The 12,458-nt window shown below is 35.3% G+C and overlaps 1 pseudogene across 1 annotated transcript; it reads left to right on the forward strand.

Annotated features, from left to right (window-relative positions):
* Positions 1 to 11,017: 11,017 nt before the first annotated feature.
* Positions 11,018 to 12,207, forward strand: LOC112620828 (annotated as a pseudogene). The gene has a single exon (XR_003118603.1). The product of XR_003118603.1 is annotated as a keratin, type I cytoskeletal 18 pseudogene (transcript).
* Positions 12,208 to 12,458: the final 251 nt, after the last annotated feature.

Genomic DNA, 12,458 nt, shown 5'->3' on the forward strand with positions numbered 1-12,458 from the left:
GTTTTTGTTTTGGTTTTCAAAAGGGTGTTTCCTGATATGAGTAAATGGTTTCTGAGGGGTGAGATGGGTGACAGGCTGAGGAGAAGAATATTCAATGTTTGATGACATTCTCAACTGTTCAGAAATTCCTTGTGTCATAGATCCCAAAGAGTAGCCCATCTTCCTGTTTCTGGGGTTTAGCATCAAACAGCTTGCTTTGTCAATAGTTTCAGTGCACTGGATGAGGCATATAACCAAGCTACACAGACTTTTGAGTGAAATTTAATGGCATATGAAATGAAGCAACTTATAATGAATCTAAGAAAGATAAGTAAATGCAAGTAAGAAATCGCTTGTATTTCTTTTAGCTAATGAGAAGAAAAATAAGAATCTAGTTGGAGAAAACAAAACAAAAACCTAACAGGATGCATATTGTGAAACTATATATGTATTACAAAGTAGCATTTTGTAAAGTTTTAAAAAACTCTTTTCCAGGTTTTCCACCTTGTACTGAAAGCAACAGATACAACAGGTCTGTTCTGTCAAGGAACACTAATTACCTTGATTGAAACATAAATGATGAGAAGCCTCAATTTGAGTAAGCATATTTATTTCAAGGTATATATATAGGAGAATGGTTAAAATAAACTTTTCACATATACAGTCGGCCCTTGGTGTCTGTGGGGCATGCATTCCAGGACTCCCCTGAATACCAAAAGCTATGGATGCTCAAGAATCTTTTATAATGTTGTATTATTTTCTTTTTCTTTTCTTTTTTTTTTTTTTTTTTTAAGACAGTCTCACTCTGTCACCCAGGCAGTGACGCAATCTTGGCTTACTGCAACCTCCACCTCCTGGGTTTAAGCAATTGCCTCAGCCTCCTGAGTGGAGTAGCTGGGACTACAGGTGTGCGCCACCACGCCCAGCTAATTTTTGTATTTTTAGTAGAGCTGGGGTTTCACCATGTTGGCCAGGCTGGTCTTGAACTCCTGACCTCAAATGATCCAATCCACCCACCTCAGCCTCCCAAAGTGCTGGGATTATAGGTGTGAGCCACCATGCCGGTAGTTTTATTTTCATATAACCTATGCACATCCTCTTGTGTACTTTAAATCATCTCTATATTACTTATAATACCTAATATAGAATAAATGCTGTGTAAGTAGTTGTTATACCATATTTAGGGAATATTTTTGTCCCCATGGTTGGTTAAATCTATGAATATAAAACCCATGGATACCAAGGACGACCGTGTTATAAATAATGATAATAAAGATTATGTAGCTACACAATTTTTTTTTGATGTTGTTAAAACATATGACTATGTATCAATGATTAAGGTATACACTGATAATAAGTAAAATATGTATTAGAAAATACTGGAAAGCAAATTTAGAAGTTACCAACATTGTAATATGGTAAAAGATCTTGGTGTATCTTCTTTTCCTTTCCTGAAGATTATTCATAGTTGCTATGTTGCTTTTTAATAATTACATTAATTTTAAATAAAAAGAAAGGTAGACCTTAAGCTTACAGCCTTTAATTTAAAATATTTTACTTTCATACTTTGGAAGCATAGTTGTAGCATTCAAAACTGTTTGCAGATAATGAACGCAATGAATATTAGATGTTTTTCTGTACTTCAAAATGTAGTAATGAAAGGTATTACTGCAATCTAAGAGGAATCAAATACTTCTTAGATTATGAAAGGGAAAAAGAAAAATAGTTTTCAAGTTACTTTCCTTATATCACTAAGTTATATCTCTACAGATGACTAAGGAGAATAATTCATTGTTTGATTCCCCAAATTCATTTTAAGTTATATTATCTGAACAACTTAAGGTAATTTGGAGCTTAGTTTATCCTTTATTTGTATGAATCACTTTCCTGACTGTGTTTGTAGTAGAGTCACCGTCAACTTTTTGGAAAAATTTTCTGCTGCCTTCATGTCTTCAATAAGCATGAACTGATTGATTTTACTTTTTAGTAGAATTTAATGCTAGATATTATAAACAATACAAAAATTATCAAAATGCTGCCCTCAACTACCTTTTTCCATCTCTCAAGTGAAATTGCATGTTAAGTAACAATTAATGAAGAGAAATATTTAATGTGGTCCAGAATATAAATATTATAATTTACATTATATTGTGGCACAAACGAGAAAACACTCTGTAGAGAAGAAACCACATTAGATTACTGCAATCAAGAAGGTTGCTCAAGGGATGGCATCACTCACTTTTCCTTTGAATTTACATTCCTTTGAGGACTTCCTTGAACCTCTCTTCTATCCCCAGAATTAGTTTTCTCTCTTTTTTAAGTTTGCAGCAAATTGACAGCATCTATTACCTAGTATTATAGCTGTTTATCCTTGTGTTTCCCGTTAGCAGTGAGATCTGAACAAGGGCTAACACTTAGTCATATGTGCATTAACTGGAGTGACACATGGTAGGTTATCAATAAATGTCTGATGCCTGAATGAAAGGCTGAATAAGAACTAAATGTAACTTTCAGAAAGGTTTTGGAAATTGATCAAGGACTTTTACATACAACTTGAAGAGGTTAAGCAATATATTTACAAGAACTTTCTGGAAACTTGCCCTAGTAGGTGGTGACTTTGGACAGAATTTCATCATATCAGATAACAAGATGCAAACGAATATATTTAGTCCTTTATGTTCAGTTGCCAATTATTCCATGCACTGAATATCTGGAATAATGGAGGTGCACTGTTCCAATTGTTTTTCATTTTCCATCTCTTTTATGCCATGTCTTTGACGTGCATAGTGCTAGAGACTATATGATTAAAAAATAATGCTTTTGCAAAAAGCTAAATAACTTTGTGCCACAAATGGATTTGTTCAACATTTGAATAGCTTTGGGACTTGTTAAATTCTTGACAAGAGAAAGGTGATATGATAAATCCAAAAGATTATTTCCAGGTTATCGTAATTTGGCAATTATGTGTGTAAGAATTCTCAAATTTGCATCCTCAAAACTTTTTATTGCCATTTTTTCTTAAGGCCATTTCCTTTGGATTCTATTAATGTGACTGAGAAGAAATCTGTTGGAGAAATTATAGCAAGAGTAAAAGCAACAGATTGAGATGAAGATAGCAGTATCATTTATTCCTTTAAGACTCAGCAGAAAATGTTTGGTTTGGACCCCTGTAAGTTTTAAATAAATACTTTTAGCCTACGTTGGCTAAACATTCACTATCTAATCTCTACACTTCCATTAGATCTTAGGCTGGTAAAACTGCCCTTTCAAAATTAAATTAAATATGAAGAATAAAACATTCCCCAAACATGTGGTATTTGACAGTTGCTGTTTTCCTGTTTCTGAAAATGACATTCTTGTGAAATAATGGGTGATGTAATACCTTGCTTTTATAACTGGCTATCATTTTTCAGAGTCACTCAATACAAATGCTCTGTGCATCCTTATAAATTATAGGATGAAATGTCATGTCTATCTTTTCAATTTGATTTGAGAAAATTGGGACTTTTCCAGAATTACTAGGTTTTGGATATTTGTTACGAACAGATTTCTGCCTGTGTGAATAGGATTGCTGTTCTGAAATATTTCTCTCTTATGGGTTGTCACACTAGCTGGTTTTATCAATCAGGGTACAACCAGAGAAAAATAACCACTAAGAGTACACTGTAGGCTGGGCACAGTGGCTTATGCCTGTCATCCCAGCATTTTGGTAGGCCGAGCGGGTGGATCACGAGGTCAAGAAATTGAGACCATCCTGGCCAACATGATGAAACCCCGTCTGTACTAAAAACACAAAAATTAGCTGGGCATGGTGGTGGGTCCCAGCTACTCAGGGGGCTGAGACAGGAGAATCACTTGAACCCGGAAGGTGGAGGTTGCAGTGAGCCGAGATTGCGCCATTGCACTCCAGCCTGGGTGACAGAATGAGACTTCATCTCATAGAAAAAAGAAAAAAAAAAAAGTACACTGTAGCAGTGAGTTAAGTAGTCTCTGTAAGACTTTGTGTCTGATGCTGAAGCTTTCACCCCTCAAGCAGGAAGTAAGGAAGAGAAGATGCATACAAAGTTGGGGAGGTTAAGGGTAGTCTGGAACACACAAGCATGTGCTGGGCCCCATAAGAATGAATTGAAACCCATGTTAGTTCTTTGTGCTTCTGACCTTGCTTGGGTGGGTGTTCTGAAGAAACTGAGCCTTTCATCACAGGGCTGAGTATACAGACCTGTTCTAGGAGTCAGAGAAGCTGAAAGAAGATCCAGCAGTAGGTCAAGCAGTTTCAGATTTAGCTGAAGCTAGTTCACACCAACAATAACACAGCAGATCAACAAAAACATGCATAACAAACAAAATGGCTGCTGCTACCCTTCTACCCTCCAAGTTGGCCAAGAATTTCCCTGTGTCTCACCAAACTGACACACACACAAAATAGAATTCTGAGAAATACAGTTTGGCTTAGCAAATGTGGCACATTACAAAGCCATCATACTAATCATTCAATATTTGAGATAATTTATTTGAATCCTGAAAGTTGTTGGCAACTTATGCATTTAACTTCAAGATCCAAATACCAGTGGGAGAAGAAGTCCATTATTAAATAATGATGTACTAGCTAGAGAAAATTTAGAAGAGATTCCATAAGGCCTTGTGGAAATTATGAAGATATTCAGGATAGGGTCAAGGTAGAAGATTTTTGAGCAAGAAAGAAGAAATTCTGGGAGGGAAGATAGGTGATGGTACCAGAAATAAAGAGCCACTTCTGTTGCTGTCATTTTTTTTTTTATAAGTTTGACGTTTGAGCTCATTTTTCATTTTTGTACACAATAAGATTGAGTTAAGATAGAAGGCAGAAGCAATGAATGATTAAGATTTTAATATGGTTTGATGAATTTTTCAGGCTCAAAAACATCATTTATTGTTGTAATTAAAGTAAAATATTCTGGTTTGTGTTTCATATTTTTTAAGTAGGAATGCTATCTATGCTTAGTAAATGAATGATCATTTAGAAACTTGAAGAAAAATATGCAACCATTTTTAATATTTAATTATATTTACAATGTAAACATAAACAGAAGCTTTTTTTATTTTATTTTATTTTTTGAGACAGAATCTCGCTCTGTCACTCAGGCTAGAGTGCAGTGGTGCAATCTTGGCTCACTGCAACCTCCGCCTCCCGGTTCAAGCAATTCTCTTGCCTCAGTCTCCCAAGTAACTGGGACTACAGGCATGTGCCACCATGCCCTGCTAATTTTTGTATTTTTAGTAGAGATGGGTTTCACCATGCTGGTCAGGCTGGTCTTGAACTCCTGACCTCATGATCTGCCCGCCTTAGCCTCCCAAGGTGCTGGGATTACAGGTGTGAGCCACCTTACCCAACAGAAGCTTTTAAGAAAGTATTTCCAATGGACGTAGAATTGCTAAATATTGCTTTTCTCGTGTGTGAAAAAAGTATACTGTTAAGTGAATTAAAACATCGTTAATATAAATAAGTTAACATAGACTTAATTATCAAGTTTGGTCATTTTTCTTCATTTCATTTATTTTTTATTAGCCACAGGAACAATCACTCTTCTTCCAGCCTTTGAATCTTGACAACACAAGTAACTCCAAAATCTACTCTTTGGAAATTGAGGTAACAAATAATGGGAATAATACCAGCAGCTATATGTTTACAGTTTTTGTGGAGAATGTAGATGATCCTATTTCCTGTGATCCAAGTTTTTCTACAGGAGCAGGTATAATACAAGTCAATTTTATTGATAAAATTCATGAGACAATAATAAAATTTAAAAATATAACTTGGAATTATAGTTTAAGCTTTCTAGTTTTATAAATGGGAAGTAAATAAAAGCAAATAAAGTTAGAGACATAGCATGTTCCTACAAAGAAAAAGAAATAAAGTTACTATAATTCAAATTTGAATTCAAATTATCATTTCTGTGTGTTGTAGATAGGGATAGGAGTAATGACAAAATTATTCTGAGTGTATCTGTAACATATGGATTGATATGTAGGCTCACAATTTATCAAACACATAAAAATCTAAACAGTAAAATATAATTTTCACCTACTAAATTGGCCAAAATATGAAAATAATAGGAAAAAATTCAGCATTGGCTAGGATATACAGAAATTATCACTTTCATAAAGTGGGATTTTAGAATAACCACCTAGAATACTATTTCATAAACAGTTATTTTAAAAATGATTATAATCTGTACCTGAGTATTTCTCCCTGAATTCTTCTTTAGAGACATATTGGAGATATAATCAAGATTTATGTTCAAAGTTTGTAATAGTATAAGGTTTGAAATAACCAAAATGTCTAAGAATAAGAAATTGATTAAAATACACTATGTCCATTTGATGAATTGCTATCTAACCATTAAAGCTTATCTTCAAAAAATAATAAGCATGAAATGATACATGATAACAAACTATAAACGCATTTCCTTTAATTTGGTGTATACAATAATGTATATACCACATATAAATTATAAACACATATACCATTTGTATATAATCATTATTTATTTTTGTATGATTATAATAAATTTTTTTTCCAAGATTTTAGTAAACATGCTCCACTATTAATTTTTAATGTTTCTTAAATTAAAAATTCTACCTGTATTTATAAAATTTCAGCCTCTTAAGTGTCATCATTACTCCTAGTAGTATGTAGTTATTTCATCTGCTATACTTGCCTCCAAAAATACTTGCTTAAAATAAGTTTTCAGTTGTACAAACTATAATAGATTTAAAGTAATATATAGAGGTAGCTTTCAGTATGATTACAATAGACATAGCCCTGAAAAGTTTGATAAATTAAGTTTTTGTAAATCAAATTTTATTCTTTTACTTACCTCATAAAAGAAAGCATGCATCATCTATTGGAATCAGTGTGTCTTTGTGTATAAAATGATAAAATATGCTATTATACTTTGTGTCAAACCAATCATAACCTCATATACTGTTCCCTAACCTCACTCTTATGTGTATTTGTGTTTTTCATGAGGACCTAAAAACACAATCTTTAAAACATTTGAATATACTTGAGACCTTGCACATGATTGGATCTCAGAAAACATAGATTGGCTTGATTTAATTTTGGCTGGTTCCACTGGATCTCAACAATTATATCTGCTCTATTAGTTAGTCTTTTCATTTTTTTCTCTCCATTTATTTCTAACTTTATTTGCTCATCTACCATAAAGACTTTACTCCTTCTACCTTCTTTGTTTTACTGCTTTTCCTTCTCTATTTCTATTAAAAGAAACTACCCAACTAATTGGGAGGCAATAAGACAAAAAAGAAGTTGAGGGCAAATGGAACAAGGCAAACTTCATTAAAATAGTCTCTTTTTTGTTTTGTTTTTCCTGGATGCCCATTCATTGCTGCTCTATCTATGTCTTACCACCAGAATTATCTCTTCTCAATCTTCAGAAACATCATCTTTTTGGAAACCCAAAAGTTCCAAAACGCACAACACACAGATTTCTTACTTTGAATCAGAACATATCTTCTGATATACATAATAATAAACTTATCTAAAAATAGAAGTTTATATTAAAGAAATTTGTTCACAGAAAATAAATTTAACCAAGAAAAGTCTCCTAGGTGAGCCTTGGCAATGTACCAATGAATGGGTTTGGTGTTTGTGAAGATATGATCTTTTGGACCACTTTGAAACAATTTAGTTGATGTTCTTTGTAATTTCCTTTCAGTCTTCCAAAATCATAGTAAACTTTAAAAAGATACACATGGATCTCAAGAAGGTCATTTTGACCCGATTTCTACCACAAGTTTGGCTAAAGCAGCATAAACTGCTAGGGAAGCATCAAGATCGGGATGTCTTTCTCTTCCATCATCTGGGCTGTGGGTGTTGGGACATAAGAGAAGAGAGGACAAGAAGTCACTTTCTGTTTAAAGTAGGGCAACTCTGTGGGTCTCTGTGACAAACAATTACCAAAGAGAAGACATTGCCATGATTTGGATTCACGTAATGGTGTCATTTCTAAAACCACTGAACCTCTTTTGGACTATGAAACAAATCCTAAGGTGAGACTAAATATCAAACAATGAATACCTTTAAATACCCTTCAATAAAATAATTTTTAAAAACTTATCTAAGTTGAAATAAAAAGTAATCAAATTTATATAATTGCATTTTCATAGTCACCCAGATCAAGCAGAAATTCATTTTAAAAGAAAATAAATTTAGGCGCTTATGTGATTCATTATGTGTACTTTTTCATTAGACCTTAGTTAAATATCATTTCAATCGTTGTGTGTGTTTCTGTGGGTGTGTATAAAAGTTGGAGAAGGGATTATCTCCATATTCAACAGCATGGAACCAGAGGCAATGTTCTGGGTAATTAACTAAAAGTACACTTCTTTAGTCTTGAATTATCTGAAAAAGTGCCTCTCTCTTTGGCTTTATGTGATTGTGGAGACCTGGTGTGGCCTTTTTTCCCTGCAATGTCCTGATCAAATTTGAAATTTGCGAATAATTGGAAAGAAGAGTGAGGTATAAGGAGAAGAAAACACGTAACATATCATTTTTTCCTACCAAATCATCCTGGAAAATGAGACCATTTAAATGTCAAATGTTTTCCAGTTTCTTTAAGCAATTCTGGACATTTCCAATAGTAGACTTATCAGGCTATTGTTGTTGTTGTTGTGTTTTTTATTTGTTTGTTTGTTTAACATCATCTTAACTAAAACATGACTTTCTAAACTGCAAATATTTTGACCAGAACTTACCTCACTATGTGAGAGTTAAAGAAATAAAAGAAAGAAAACAGCTATTTTTCCACAATATTTGGCTAGTTGCTTGTAAGAATACTTTTCACCCTGGTGTTATAGGATCGTTTCTCCTATAGTCAATTTTGTTGTTTTCCATTCACTCCTAAACAAATTGCCTTTTTTCTTTTTGTTTCTTTGTTCTCTCATACAAAGTTCAGGATTAACTTTATTTAGAAGGTGCATATTGACATTTTGATTTTATTTATTTATTTTTATGTATTTATTTTGGGATGGAGTTTCACTCTTGTTGCCTAGGCTGGAGTGCAATGGGGCAATCTCTGCTTACTGCAACCTCCGCCCCCCAGGTTCAAGTGATTCTCCTGCCTCAGCCTCCTGAGTTAGTGGGACTATAGGCACCTGCCGTCAGGCATGGCTAATTTTGTAGAGACAGGGTTTCGCCATGTTGGTCAGGCTGGTCTCGCACTCCTAACCACAGGTGATCCACCCACCTCAGCCTCCCAAAGTGCTATGATTACAGGTGTGAGCCACCGTGCCCAGCCAACATTTTGATTTTAATTGTACTTAATTCATAAATTATACTAGAGAGAACTGACATTTTTATCATCATAAACCTAGCAAATTCATGTATTTATTTAACAATTTTATTTGAATCCTTCAATAAGATTTTGTATTTTCTCTATAAAGTTCTTACACATCATATGTTTAACATTCCTTGAGTTTTATTGTAAATTCTTGTTTTCTAATTGTTATTTGTGGTTTTATAGAAAACTATTGATCTTGTATCTTACTCTTAAAAACAGCAAACTTGCTAAAATTTTACATTGATTCTAATAATTTTGAAGTGATCTTTTATTTTTCTGTGTTAACATTCATAAAATATCTGTGGAAAATTGCAGTTGTTCCTTTCTCTCTAATCTTTATAAAATTTTATGTATATTATCTATCTTATTTTTCTGATGAGGACTTCCAGAACAACATTTCTTAGAAATGGTAATAGCAGGCATCTTTGTCTTGTATGATTTTAAAAGACATTGTTTAATTGTTTCAAACAACAGTGATTTTTACAGTAGAATTTTGGTGGGTAATCTTCCTTAAGTAAAGAAATTTTTTTTTTTATTCCTAGTTTGTTTAGAGGTTTTATCAGAAATTCGATGTTGACTTTTATAATTTTTCTTCATCTACTCAGATGATTATATTGCTTATCTTCCCTTAATTTATCAATGTTTTGAGATACTTTAATACTTTATTTTTATAGCATCCTTATGTTCTGACCTGTAACCAATCCCATATGAGATAGTCTTCAATATATAATGCTGAATTCAATTTACCAATCATTTAATTTTGATATTTGAGTCCTGATTTTTTACCTCTTCTCTGACTAAAGTTCATGGTGCTTTTTTAAAACTTATTTCTTTGCTCCCCACCCATGAAGTCACCTTTAGAAGGTATACAAAATCTATTTGGACAGTTGAGAAATTGTCTGCTGGGCCTCAATAGGGCATCACTGGCCTCAGCAAGCTTACATGTTAATTTCATGCCTTGACAATTCTCACACCAAATATGTATGTATTGGTAGTATAATTAGTATAATCTTGATTACGAATTTCCTTCTGAACCCACGTGTGTGTGTGTGTCCCTCATATAATTTTATTTCAATGGTATCCTAGAAGGATTGTGGCAAATTGTTTTACACTTACAACAACCTCTTCTAAAAGCAAACAAAAGCAAATGTTCACTGGTAAAATTTCACCGTTTTTTTTTTTTTTTTTTTTTTTTGGTTTACATGTCAGTCTTCCCCACTAAAATGTGACTTCACCCATGGTAAGATTATTTATAATTCAGATCTTTTCTCTACTATTCTGCACAGTGCATCAGTAGTGGCCAAGAAGTATTTCTTGAATAAAAGCATGAACTCTAGCTACCAATTTTAAGTGCTTTGTAAAATGTAAAACACCAAGAAACAATAAATTCATTGGTTCAAAAACTTTGTATTTAATGCCTTCTGTATGCAAAATGCTGTGTTTATACTCTTATCCCAACTACTACGCCACCACACACTTCATTTTTCTCCCATACTTTTTTCAAAACAAGCAATTTATACATTTTTCTCCTACTATTTTACTGAACAAATAGTAAATACATTTTTTTTCCTGGACAACACTTTAATTAAATGGTAATATGTTGTTGGTTGTGCCAGATTTTAGTTAAATATTCCTTGTGATCTTCAGACTTTTTTTCAGCTATTTAAAATATACGCAAAAGGTCGGCAAAGCCTGAGTCCTGTGCAGGCGCCGGGGGCTCTGGTTCCTAGATCTCCGTGTACCGCTCCACCAGCTTCCGGGGCGGCATGGGGTCCGGGGGCCTGGCCTCAGGGATGGCCGGGGGTCTGGCAGGAATGGGAGGCATCCAGAACGAGAAGGAGACCATGCAAAGCCTGAACGACCGCCTGGCATCTTACCTGGACAGAGTGAGGAGCCTGGAGACCGAGAACTGGAGGCTGGAGAGCAAAATCCGGGAGCACTTGGAGAAGAAGGGACCCCAGGTCAGAGACTGGAGCCATTACTTTAAGATCATGGAGGACCTGAGGGCTCAGATCTTCGCAAATACTGTGGACAATGCCCGCATCGTTCTGCAGATTGACAATGCCCCTCTTGCTGCTGATGACTTTAGAGTCAAGTATGAGACAGAGCTGGCCATGTGCCAGTCTGTGGAGAACGACATCCATGGGCTCTGCAAGGTCATTGATGACACCAATGTCACTCGACTGCAGCTGGAGACAGAGATCGAGGCTCTCAAGGAGGAGCTGCTCTTCATGAAGAAGAACCATGAGGAGGAAGTAAAAGGCCTACAAGCCCAGATTGCCAGCTCTGGGTTGACCGTGGAGGTAGATGCCCCCAAATCTCAGGACCTCGCCAAGATCATGGCAGACATGGGGGCCCAATATGACGAGCTGGCTCGGAAGAACCGAGAGGAGCTAGACAAGTACTGGTCTCAGCAGATTGAGGAGAGCACCACAGTGGTCACCACATAGTCTGCGGAGGTTGGAGCTCTGAGACGATGCTCACAGAGCTGAGACGTACAGTCCAGTCATTGGAGATCGACCTGGACTCCATGAGAAATCTGAAGGCCAGCTTGGAGAACAGCCTGAGGGAGGTGGAGGCCCGTTATGCCCTACAGATGGAGCAGCTCAATGGGATCCTGCTGCACCTGGAGTCAGAGCTGGCACAGACCCGGGCAGAGGGACAGCGACAGGCCCAGGAGTATGAGGCCCTGCTGAACATCAAGATCAAGCTGGAAGCTGAGATCGCCACCTACCGCCGCCTGCTGGAAGATGGCGAGGAATTCAATCTTGGTGATGCCTTGGACAGCAGCAACTCCATGCAAACCATCCAAAAGACCACCACCCGTCGGATAGTGGATGGCAAAGTGGTGTCTGAGACCAACAACGCCAAAGTTCTGAGGTATTAAGCCAGCAGAAGCAGGATACCCTTTGGGGAGCAGGAGGCCAATAAAAAGTTCAGAGTTAAAAAATAAATAAATAAATAAAATAAAATATACGCAAAATAGAAGTTTCAATAATGTATAATCTCATAGGATTAAATATAATTTGGAGTTATTTTTCTTTATTAATATGATCTGCTTATTGGCCATAGAATTACATTTAATAAAACAAAATTAAAATCATTATTTGACTTCATCACACTTATTCGTGATTACCT

This window comes from Theropithecus gelada, chromosome 3 (genome assembly GCF_003255815.1).
Source record: "Theropithecus gelada isolate Dixy chromosome 3, Tgel_1.0, whole genome shotgun sequence".
NCBI lineage: Eukaryota > Metazoa > Chordata > Mammalia > Primates > Cercopithecidae > Theropithecus > Theropithecus gelada.